Consider the following 12,329-nt stretch of genomic DNA (forward strand, 5'->3'; position numbering starts at 1 on the left):
TTTCACTTGCAGTATAGTAGTCGATAAATTACATGAAATATTCAACACTATTATTAAACAGACTTCGTTTTAGATGATTTGACCAACTGTAGGCTAATGTAAGTGTTCTGAGCATGTTTAAGGTGGGCTAAGCTAAGCTAAGTTCAGTAAGTTAGATGTATTAAATGCATTTTCGACTTAACGATATTGTCAACTTACAATGAATTTATTTTGACGTAACCCCATTGTAAGTCAAAGAAGACCTGTATATATATTTTTTTCTTTTTACAGAAACACCACGCTATACACACGTCCTCAGCTATCTTTTGGCATTTAACAGAGAGGCATTAAACTGAGGTGGTTAAGAGTTTGAGGAGTCAGACAAATAGCCTAAAGGAGGAAGTCACTTATTCTCTCCAGGCTTCAGACGTCTCCCTTATGAAGCAAGGATAATAACAGCACTGCCTCACAGCGCTGCAGAGAGGATTAACGAGATGAGCCACATGAACTGGCAAACACGGTTCCTGGCTTACGGTAGGATTTCAAAAGTGGTAGCTACGGTTATCAAAAATCATGTATCATGAAGATACTTCCATTTATATCAGATTCTACTCTAACATCTTGGTAGGATTCATTTAGCTATTCTTTGTCGTTGGTCATTTCCCCCTGCTTTTCTATTCATTCTACTATCCCTGCCGACCTTCTGTAAATTCACCTTTCCCCCAAACACACCGGGCCCACTCTAACCTCGAGGCCCTACACCAGCAACTCAGATTTCCCTCCACCTGGATTGCTCCCCGCTACCCACGGCACCCAGCGACAACTCTAAGAGCTGCAGTGTACCCTCAGGCTTAAGAGCTGGGGCTCTGGAACCAGACTATCTGGCTCTGTCGCTTCCTAGCTGTGTGACTTTAGCCAGGTTATTTAATCTTACTGTGCCTCAGTTTCCTCTTCTGTATGAGGATAGTACTTACCACAGAGACTTTCGTGAGCATCAAGTGAGTTCATGCAAGTAAAGGGCTTAAACAGTGCCCAGCACACAGTGCCCATTCCCTGTCCATAGTCCCACCCCATCCCCAGCTTGGCTGTGAGCTCTGAAGATAGGAACCTAGACTCCATCTTTCCTTACCCCAGAATGCCTCCCCAGAGCTTGGTGCACAGGACCTCCTCGTATTGGTTCACTCATGCAACAAAGATTCACTGAGCATCTACTGTGTGTCAGGTATGGAGCTAAAAGCTGAGGGGGCAATGACGAACACCACAGATACAACAGTCCCGTTTAGATTCCAGTGTGTAGAATTGAACCCCCTCTGTATTGTTTGCTAACGTTTTCAATAAGATGAGAATGAAATGAGACCTAGGAAATGACCAATTTCTTACATAAAAAAGGAAGTCAAGGGCTTCCCTGGTGGCGCAGTGGTTGAGAGTCCGCCTGCCGATGCAGGGGACACGGGTTCGTGCCCCAGTCCGGGAGGATCCCACATGCCGCGGAGCGGCTGGGCCCGTGAGCCGTGGCCACTGAACCTGCGCGTCCAGAGCCTGTGCTCCGCAACGGGAGAGGCCACAACAGTGAGAGGCCTGCGTATCGCAAAAAAAAAAAAAAAAGAAAGAAAAAAAAAAGGAAGTCAAGAAAAGCTCATTTGTGTAGTTTATATCATGCTCTTCTCATGACTGATTTAATGCGAAAGCAAATGTTACGAGGAAGAAAGGCATAAAGAGTGTCATTGTTCACTGTTCTGATAAACTATTTCCATAACACTTTGTATTTACAGAGTTTCTCATAATCTCTTCACTTTGTACAGAATTTTGAGGCTTGAAGTGCTTATTTTCAACAAGTCAGGAAATTCCCTGGCAGTCCAGGGCTTAGGACTCGGCGCTTTCACTTACGGGGCGCTGGGTTTGATCCCTGGTCGGGGAACTAAGATTCCGCGAGCCACGCAGCGCGGCCGAAAAATAAAAACAATTATTTATAACTAAAACTGAAAAAAGTGGGGGCTGGGATGATTTTTTGGTATGGTATTTATTTACCAACCATCAGCTGGGCACCTGCGCTACGAATTGATTCTCAGATCTCTCCAAACTCTCTCTGATTGATTCATGCTGTCTTCGGGTTTTAATCCCTACCAGAGATGACTTTTAGATATTTCCTCTAACACTAAGCCCTTACCCTATATTTTCAGTTTCTTTTTTCCTCTTCCTCCTTTTTCCTCCAAAGACCCTGGCTCCATCATGAAACTTCTCCTTATCAACCCAGATTGAATCTCTCTCTTTCTCTTCTGAACAATTTCTACCTGCCTGGACACAAGCCATAGCACTACCTTTGTCATGGGTATTTCTGACCAGGCCCTCTCCCCTCTTCTAGGTTTTAAACTCCTAGGGGTCAGAAACTCTTTCATCCCAAATATCTTTTGAGCATCTACCACGTGTCAGGTGCTGTTCTAGGACTGGTGAAATGTCAAGGAAGGGAACAAACTTCATGTTCTCCTTTCTTGGAGTTTACATTCTAGTATGTTCTTAGTATATTGCATACCTTTGTATTAAAATACTTCCACATTCACGGAGGCAGTTCAGAGAACATACAGTGATCCAAACAAGCTGGGTTCTTTCTGTTCTTTGGGTGTTTCAATTCATCCATAAACACAACTGTCCCTGGGAGACCAGGCGATTTCTAGTGAATCACAGGAGTCCTAGGAGGTCTGTTTGGTGCTAGGATTTACCCAGGGGTTCTACCCAATAGGCCCAAGTGAGCCTGGAATTGAGCCGGTTGGGCACAAAGTGTAGACCCCTCATCTAACTCCTTTCAGCTAACCACATTAAGGGCTGCCATATTGGTCTGTGGATTACCTGGGACCCCCATGTTAACCCCTCCTCCTCTGCCGCTGGCCCTTCTGCTGCCTTCCTATTTGGCAGCATCAGTGTCAGTGGGTGTTCTACTTGTTGGTAACTCAGATAGTACACCTGGTTGCCAAGAAAATTGAAGCTATTGGCTAAAACAGGGCTGTGAATCACCATAACCTATACTGTTGTCTCCATTTATTATCACAAATGAGAAATTGAGATGCATCTGCTGATGCAGTGGTAACACAATTGATTTCAATCTATTGTGGCTAATTAAATGCATAAATCTTTTGTTTTTTTAAATCTATGAACCAATCAAGATTCATGAATTTCTTTATTATTATTATTTTGGCTGCATTGGGTCTTCGTTGCTGCATGCAGGCTTTCTCTAGTTGCAGCGAGCAGGGGCTACTCTTCGTTGCCATGCATGGGCTTCTCATTGTGGTGGCTTCTCTTGTTGTGGAGCGTAAGCTCTAGGCATGCAGGCTTCAGTAGCTGTGGCACACGGGCTCAGTAGTTGTGGCTCGCGGGCTCTAGAGTGCAGGCTCAGTAATTGTGGCACACGGGCTTAGTTGCTCTGCGGCATGTGGGATCTTCCCGGACCAGGACTCGAACCCGTGTCCCCTGCGTTGGCAGGTGGATTCTTAACCACTGCACCACGAGGGAAGCCCTGCTTAAATCTTAAGTTTATGTCGATTATGCACATTGTTTATCTAAAAATCATTATTAGAACTTTTTTAAACAATTCATATTTACAAAAGGTTTAACAATAATTCTCTTGAACAAGTCATCAAAGAGGATTATACCTCTAACCTCAACCTCTGCTGATACTGTCCACCAACAAGACTCATTGAAAAATGAAGCTTATTATTTTAAACCTTTGGACCAATACTTGAGCAGCTAAAGAGGTCACTGGCGTTGTTTGTCCAATTTCACCTGCAGAGAATTTACTCATTCCAAGAATGTGATTGTCCACAGGTTAATACACCATGTACACCTGGGTGGGAAATCCCTACGCTAACAAACTAGGGAGAAGGCGATCATACAGCTGGAAACTAGCACACTTCGTCCCTTCTCAAATCGTAAGTGCATCCACACATGTAAGATTAAATTGATTTTGCTCTTACGACCATGTGAGGGGGTGGTTTTTGAATCCTTTATAGTCTTTCACATTGCGGGACATTTACCACCTAACATAGCGCCTGCACATAATTAGTGATTGATAAACATGTGTTGAGCAAATCTGGGGAAGCCGACTTTAAGGAAATACAATACTGGGTGATACATGCCATGATAGAAATGTATTCAAAATATAGGTATAGGCAAAAAATAGGTAAAGGGGAGAGTCGTCTGTCCGTGTCAGCAGCTGGATGAGGCATGTGAAGGGGCAAGGAGTCAGGCCCATCTCCTCCCCTCTCTCTGAACCCTGGTAGCCCAATCTAAATGCGGAAGCACAAAGCTGCCATGGGGACGGGTCCTGTGTTCTGCTTCTCCAGGCTTGTGCCCTCCAAAACCAGATGCCTCAACTCTCTGCCCCCCAGTCCTGTCCTTCATCTTATCACCACAGCAACAGCTGCAGCATCACCGCAGTCAGAAGCACGTCACGGGCAGCAACCTAGCGACCGTGTTGCAACTTCGATTAGATCAGGTCACGCTGTTCCGCATGACCCTCATCTCCACACTCAGAACAGAAACCAAAGTTCTCCCTGTGCACCGCAGACCCTGCTGGATTTGGCCCCTCACCTTTCCACTTCCTTTTGCTCTCCTCCTTGCTTACTCCACACTGGCCCTCGGTCTCCTGGTGGCCTGTGGAGTTTGTCAGGCGCACTCCCGCCTCAAGCAGGCTCTTGTAGCTGCTTTTCCCTCAGGTAATCGCTCGCCCTTCTCCCTCGCCTTCTCCAGGTCTTTACACGAACTCAGCTTCTGGAGGAGGCCTTTCCTGACCACCCCTCTAGAATTACCACCTCTTCTCTTCGTTCCCATCTTTCCTTTCTTTCTTTAGCACTTCAATCATGATCTAACTCACTATACTTTTTACTTACGTGTCTTGTTGATCACCTGTCTCCCCAACAGAATGTCAGCCCCGTGGGGGCAAGGGCTTGGGTCTGTTTTGTTCGCTGCTGTGTCCCCAGTGCTCAGGACAGCGGACAGCATGGGGCACAGCACTTGCTCGATATTTATTGTATGAGCGAATGAGTCCTCATCATCATTGCTATCAGTTTTTGAGTGCCTTCTGCGTTTCAGTAACTTTACTGCATCATCTTAAAAGTCACAAAGCCTCTGTAAGATATTATAATCTCCTTTTTCTAAACAGTAAGGCTCAGAGGGGTCAAATGACCTGCTGAGGGTTGCAAAGTCAGTAGAAGAGCAGAGCTGAGGCTGCTAGTCAAAGGCCACGCTCGCCAGCCTGCTGCCTTGAGAATCCCCCAGGTCTTTGTCCTCATGCGAACACTTCTTCACTTGTAGGCCTGATCCTTCACGTGCGCCCGGGGAAACCTGACACCCAACACGCCTGCCTTCTCACCCTCCTCTTTCAGGGATCCTAAGAGCTCCAGAGCTATTACATGAGCTCACAGGTTCAACAGAATTCACAGCTTACACGTGAGAAACAGTTGGCATTTCAGTGCCACTGGGACAAGGAGAAGACCCGGCCAAGTAAAACTGAACGTGGAATGGTTTCCATTTATAATTCTTTCTGGAGCTTTAATTAAAATCAAACTCATTCTGTAGACATCTACCTCAGTTGAATTTCACCTGCATTCTAATGTCTGAATTCTTGAGTGATTGCTTTTCCTTTCCCGACTACTTTCATTCCTGGATGATCCCAAGGGAGGAGTATGGGGAGGAAAGGGTAATTCAATAACTCACAGTCAATCCAACGAAACATACCATTTGTTTGCTGTTTTGTGCGATTGGTGATTTGAGGAGAGATACACTCTCCATAACTGCAAAATTATATTAAAGGAATAAGAAAATACAGAAAGAATTAAAAAAATAAGTAGATAAAGAAATCTATGGGGCTTCCCTGGCAGTCCAGTGGTTAAGACTCCATACTCCCAATGCAGGGGGCATGGGTTCAATCCCTGGCTGGGGAACTAAGATCCTGCATGCTGCGCGGTGCGGCCTGAAAACAACAACAACAAAGAAATCTATTAAAAATCTTTCAAACAAAGCTGTTGGAGAGCTCTTGCTTTTTATTCACTTGGAATTATCGTTATAACCTGGTGGGCATTCTTGGATTTAAGCTGTACATAAAGTAGGGACAATGAAATAAAGTGAAATTGATAAAAGTTCCTCCAAGGAACTATATTTGGCTCTCGGGTCCTATGAAATGAACAAGCATTTCTTGGACCCCAGAACTAATCGCTGGACTTTAAACAAAACAGAGAGACATCCCTACGAGTTGCACTGAGTGACATGAGGATACAGGGATGATGCCTCCCTTTCTCATCACCTGCTTCTTGTCTAACCCCAAATCGTTCGGTTTATACTGTTGAAGACTCCTTTTTCAGGTCATAAAATGATGTGTATTGTAGTGGAAGAAAGAACACTGGGTGAAGAGTCAGGAATCCTGTGCCCTAATCCAGACTCTGGCCCTTTTTATCCGTAGGGTCCCGGATGAGTCTCTCATCCATAACATGACCTGTTGGTCATCTATTCCCACTTAAGATGACCAGCAAGGAAAATTCCACAGTTTTATTTTAAATTGGAATACATATACAACAGTTACTATTTAAAATTATATAGTCACTTTCTTTTGCTATTTTCTAAATAGGAGGTATATTGTTTCTTTTTTTAAAATAAATTTATTTATTTTATTTATTTATTTTTGGCTGTGTTGGGTCTTTATTGATGCTTGTGGGCTTTCTCTAGTTGTGGTGAGCAGGAGCTACTCTTCGTTGGGTGCACGGGCTTCTCATTGCAGTGGCTTCTCTTGTTGCGGAGCACGGGTTCTAGGCATGCGGGCTTCAGTACTTATAGCACGCGGGCTCAATAACTGTGGCTCGCGGGCCCTAGAGCACAGGCTCAGTAGTTGTGGTGCATGAGCTTAGTTGCTGCGCGGCATGTGGGATCTTCCCGGACCAGGGCTCGAACCCGTGTCCCCTGCATTGGCAGGCGGATTCTTAACCACTGCGCCACCAGGCAAGTCCCAGGAGGTATATTATTTCTTTTCTGAGGCTCATAACCTGGATGGAAAGCCCAAGAACAGAGGTGGAAGCAGTGTGGTGTGTAAAAACTGGGGGCTCGAGAGCCAGACCACGTGGGTAAGAACCTCACTTCCAATACTGAGTGTTCTTGGGCGAGATATGCATCATGTCTGAACATCCATCTCTTTAGCCTCAATACGGGAACGAGAAGACTAACCACACAGGGTTAGTGTGAGGATTACATGAACTAAAACATTGACGTTTCCTTACACATAGCAAGGGCTCCATAAAAGCGTTTCCTGAATTACGGGGTGTTGTGGTTTCATTTAATAAGTTTAATACTTTTCTGACTGTTTCCACCACAAGAATGTGGTGGCAACTGCAGAGACCAAGGGGAAGAAATTTGCTTGCAGGGGAAAGAGGATTTACTTAAAGTCAAAGAACAGGAGTTAACTTGATTTATAAGTGAAACAGGAGATAGTCTTTCCTTTGGAGGGAAGATTTTATTTCAGGGAGTGGTCCCAGGGCAGGAAGTTACTCAGCGACACCTTATGGCCCATCCAAAGGGGCTGCAGCCCCTGAGAACCTAGACATGCCCACCATTCTTGATTTACTGCTCCCTGGGCAGAAGGATCTGATCTCAAAGGCAGGACGAAAGTCAAGCTTCACCTCAGCCGCTCAACAAATCATTATCTTGCAGTTGTGGAGGTCAGAAGCCTCAATCGTGTCTCCCTGGGCTAACACCAAGGTGTTATCATAGCTGTGTTCTTTCGGGGGCGTGAGGGACGAATCCATTCTCTTGCCTTTTCTAGCTTTTAAAGGCTGCCTGGTGGCTCGTGGCCTCTTTCCTCTATCTTCCAAAGCCAGAGATGGCCAGTCCCATGCTACCTCGCTCTGACGCTGACTCTCCTGCCTCCCTCTTTCCTTTATGAGGACCCTTGTGATTACGTTGGGCCCACCCAGATAACCTAGGAGAATCGCCCCAATCTCAAGGTCAGCTGAATTAGTAACCTTAATTCCACTTGCGATCTTAATTCCCTTTGCCATGAAATACAGTCCTTGGTTTAAGATGTAGACAACTTTGGGTTGGGGGCATTATTCCACCTGTCATAACCACTAACTAGCTGTGTGATGGTAGGCAAAGTTATTCCTTTCCTCTAAACCTCAGTTTACTTTCCAGAAAAACAGGGAAGGTGATGATCATGGCACCTACCCCTGGAGATTACTGAGAGAATGAAAGTAAGTTATGATAATGAATGAAAAGCTTAGCACAATACCTGACACGGAGTAAGCGATCAATAAGTTAGCCTTTATCTTTAGCATCATCATCATCATCATCATTTACAGGGGGAAGTAGGTAAAGAGGTTATACACACTCAGTCCTCCACCCCTTATTGCATGCAGTAGAATGAGCATCACCATAGAGGCCTGGACCCCTGCCTTTCCCCCATCCTTCCTTTGCCCACCCCTGTTGGGACACTGAAGTAGGGGAAAGCCCAGCAAACACGACTGACAGACAAGGGACCACTGCACTCCAAGTTGAGCCCTTGAGCTCCTGGTGTCTGAGCTCTCTAAGTCAGCTCTCATGTCTTAGAAAGAGACATGTGAGGTTGTTCTAGCCCCACACCAGTTTTTCAGAGTCCCCTGAGTACGTGGAGGAACGCTGGGGACCCCTAGGCTGTAACATGAGCAAAACTCCCCTGTTCCTTGGGGGGGTGTCTATGTGCTTGTGTGTGCCCACCGTGCAAACCCCTGCCTTCTCAGAAAGTATGCTCCTATTGTCTTCCCTCTCAGTGGAGTCCCTGAGCCCCTTCAGTCATTCTGTGCCAGTGAACTCCACTGAGCTTCAAAAAGGGGAGGGGCCAGGCCTGTAGAGAGAACAAGAGGCCAAGGCTAACTGGACCCCAGCTAGCCCTCTTTCTGCTCCATTCAGATCAAAGACTTGGGCAAGTACTTTCTTTAAATCTACAGGCGTTTATTTATATTTTATTCCATTCCTCAAATAATTTCAGGCATCTTAGTTATCATGGTTATTCCATGTTCCTAAGAAAGATCCTTTCAATTGCCCCATTTGCTTACATTCAAGTTATAGTGTTTCCATTCATTAGACTGATTCTGCTGTATTTATTCATGGAAATATACCATATTATGTATAATATACATATATGTATAGAACATCTATTAAAATGCACATATACAGAGAATATATATATAAACCACTTTTCAAAAATGAAAGGAGAACTTCTTTTCATTAGCCACTTCAATGGAAAGCTAGGATCTTCGGAAAATAAATAAAATCTACAAATCACATGTGTGTTTCATGTATTTCATAAGTATTCAGAGGAAGTTCACTTCTTGTTATCAATAAAATAGGAATGGGAATCACAAGCCAACAAGCATATATACATGGACACACATATGAAAATACATGCTTTATCTCATTTTAGATAACAATTTCCAACTCTTCCTTTATCAAATTTATATCGAACTTTCTGACATACTCAAATGATTAGGCTTTAGTTTCATCTTCTCTTTTTTTCCTGCTCTCGGGTCTGGAAGAAATTCTAGTGGTCAAAAACTAAAATCAGGGGCAGCAAGAAGAAAAATGACAGATGTCTAGATGTTTCGAAGCTTTGAGCATCCGCTCCTAAAACAAATGCCTTAGCTGTCAGATCTCTAGCACTTAGTAAAGATGCCTTAGTTCTACTGTTCTAGGATGAGTTTCATGGGTGCCTAATGGTTCAGTCTTAGGCCAGATATCCTTCTGCTTCCTAAGGAAAAGTCCCCCTGAGCCAGAGAAAACAGTATGACATTTATTTTAACCTCATGAACTTTGTTTCTCAAAGATTCCTCTAGGTTTTTAGATTTATGATATTAAGAAAGCTTTAGCAAAAATAAATAAATAAAAAGTAAAAAAAATAAAAAAGAAAGAAAGCTTTAGCTTGCAACAAGCAGAATGGTAGGGTGACAAGGGTGGCTATTCTTATTACGATTATCTTGTCTCTGCAAAAGAATTCTCAGGGGTGGCTGAGCTAGAAGGACACCGGGTAACAAAACTCACACAAGCTCACCTCCTATACAAGATAATAATAGTATTCTATTAGTCACTGCCGTGAACTACCAACATTTTCAAGCTGCGTGGCACTCCGAGGCCAGACTGATGCCTGAAAAGGAACTAGCCAAAGGATTTCTTCACTCAGGAGTTCTGAACAATGATTTATTTACTTATCTTCCACCAGAGCCATATAGTGATTAAGCCCTGGAACCATACTGCTCGGGTTCAAATCCTGCCCCCAAGCTTGGAAGCTATGTGACCTTCAACAAGTTATTTGACCTCTCTGTGCCTGTCTCCCTGTCTGTGAGATAAGGTTAATAATACCCTTCATAGGATGGTTGTGAGGATTAACTTAATGCATGTAAAGTGTTTAGAATAATGCCATTCAGTAAATACCCAGTAATTGTTAGTTTCTCTCAGTACTTTATATTCTCTTCTGAAAATTGGGAAAACTAATATCTCCTTCACATACCTCACAGGTTATTTTAAAGGTTAGGATTAGAAAAGTTTTGTAAGACGCTTTGAGACACAGAAGGTAAATTATTAGAGTGCCTCTACACCAATCAGGAAGTTGGCTCGATAATTTCCACCATCCCTAGAAGAAGGCTTCTGATTAGAAGCCAGACACTAGAACTGCTAAAAGCTGGAAATAAAACAGAAGAAGCAACCTCAGCAGAAAGGCAAAAGAAGGAAAAGAACATCTTCGGTCTACCTACTATCTGTTAGGAGCTTGACATGTGTAATATCGTTTAATTCTCACCAACACTTATGAGGTAGGTATTTTGTAGACAACAAAACTAAGACCCAGAAGATTAAATAAGCTGCCCAAGGTCACAAAGTTATAAATAGCAGAGCCAAAATCCAAACCCAGATCTGTCCAAAGCCAAAACCCATCACACATTCGCCCACCCGACTATCAAACAAGCAGCACCCTACCCTTTCAAAAAAATAAAGCTGTCGTGTTCGTGTAACGAAACAACAGAGAAGGCCAATGTGGTATCAGTGATCAAGGAAAGTTACCTACTGATCACTATAGCTCTCCACTTGACGAGTGAGCAACAGATTCTGGGGAAACTCCTTGAAAGGACCCCATCATACAGCAGCTGGAACACTGCAGCCCTCCTAAGAGGTAGCTCTGCCGTGCTTGGCTACATCCACAGAGATGGCCAAATGAATAGATAAAGGTCCAGAAAAAGTATAAATGTGTGTTGCGTGAATGAATAAATGAATGAAGGAAAAGTACAATCGTCCCTTAACACTTAAGGATATTTTGTCCTTCACAAATACCCAAATTCCAGTACAGTCTTTCTAACCCCACCACAGCCAACCCCAGATTTGAACTGCCTGCCACCAGATTCCCACCTGCTATGATGCTTCCTTGTTGCCGTCATCTGCAAACCCTCAGGTCCCTCCTCCTCATTCCCTGAAGATCTTTAGCCCTGGCTCACTGTCAGCCTCTCACCAACATTACTCCTACCAGAACACACGATGCCCATAACCTCAGACGATCCTCTGTCCTCCTTAACTCCCTCCTCCAAGCCATCGTGGCTACTGGCTTCCACGGTCAGACCCTAGCTGTGTCATTACCTATATGCAATCCCAACTTCAAGCACTCCACTCTCTGACCACCTCCTCCTATCTTTTTTTTTTTTGTAACAGCTTTATTGACATGTAATTCATATACTGTAAAATTCAGTCTTTTAAAGTGATCAATTCAATGTAGTGTATTCAAAGAGTTGTACAACCATTACCACAATCAACTTTAGAATATTTTAATCACCTCCCCCTCAAAAACACCAAACCTATTATCCTTCACCACCACCACCCCCAATTCCCCAATTCTCCCATTGATCCCAGTCTAGGCCACCACCAATCTACTTGGTGTCTCTATTTATTTGTGTATTTTGAATATTTCATGTCATACAATACATGGTCTTTTGTGTCTAGCTCCTTTCACTTAGCATGTTTTCAGGGTTTATCCAAATTGTAGCAGAATGAAGTATCAGAACTTCATTCCTTTTTATTGCCAAATAATACTCTGTTTTATTTATCTATTCACCAGTTGATAGATATTTGGGTTATTTCCACTTTAGGGCTCTTATGAATAATGCTGCAATAAACATTTGTGTAAAACTTTTTATGTGATGTATGCATTCATTTCTCTTGGGTCTGTGCCTAGGAGTGGAATTGCTGGGTCATATGGTAACGTACGTTTAACATTTTGAGGAACTGCCAGACTGTTTTCCAAAGTCACTGCACTATTTTATAATCCCATCAGCTGTGAATGAGGGTTCCAATTTTTCTACATC

Source organism: Orcinus orca, chromosome 4, assembly GCF_937001465.1.
Source record: "Orcinus orca chromosome 4, mOrcOrc1.1, whole genome shotgun sequence".
Lineage (NCBI taxonomy): Eukaryota > Metazoa > Chordata > Mammalia > Artiodactyla > Delphinidae > Orcinus > Orcinus orca.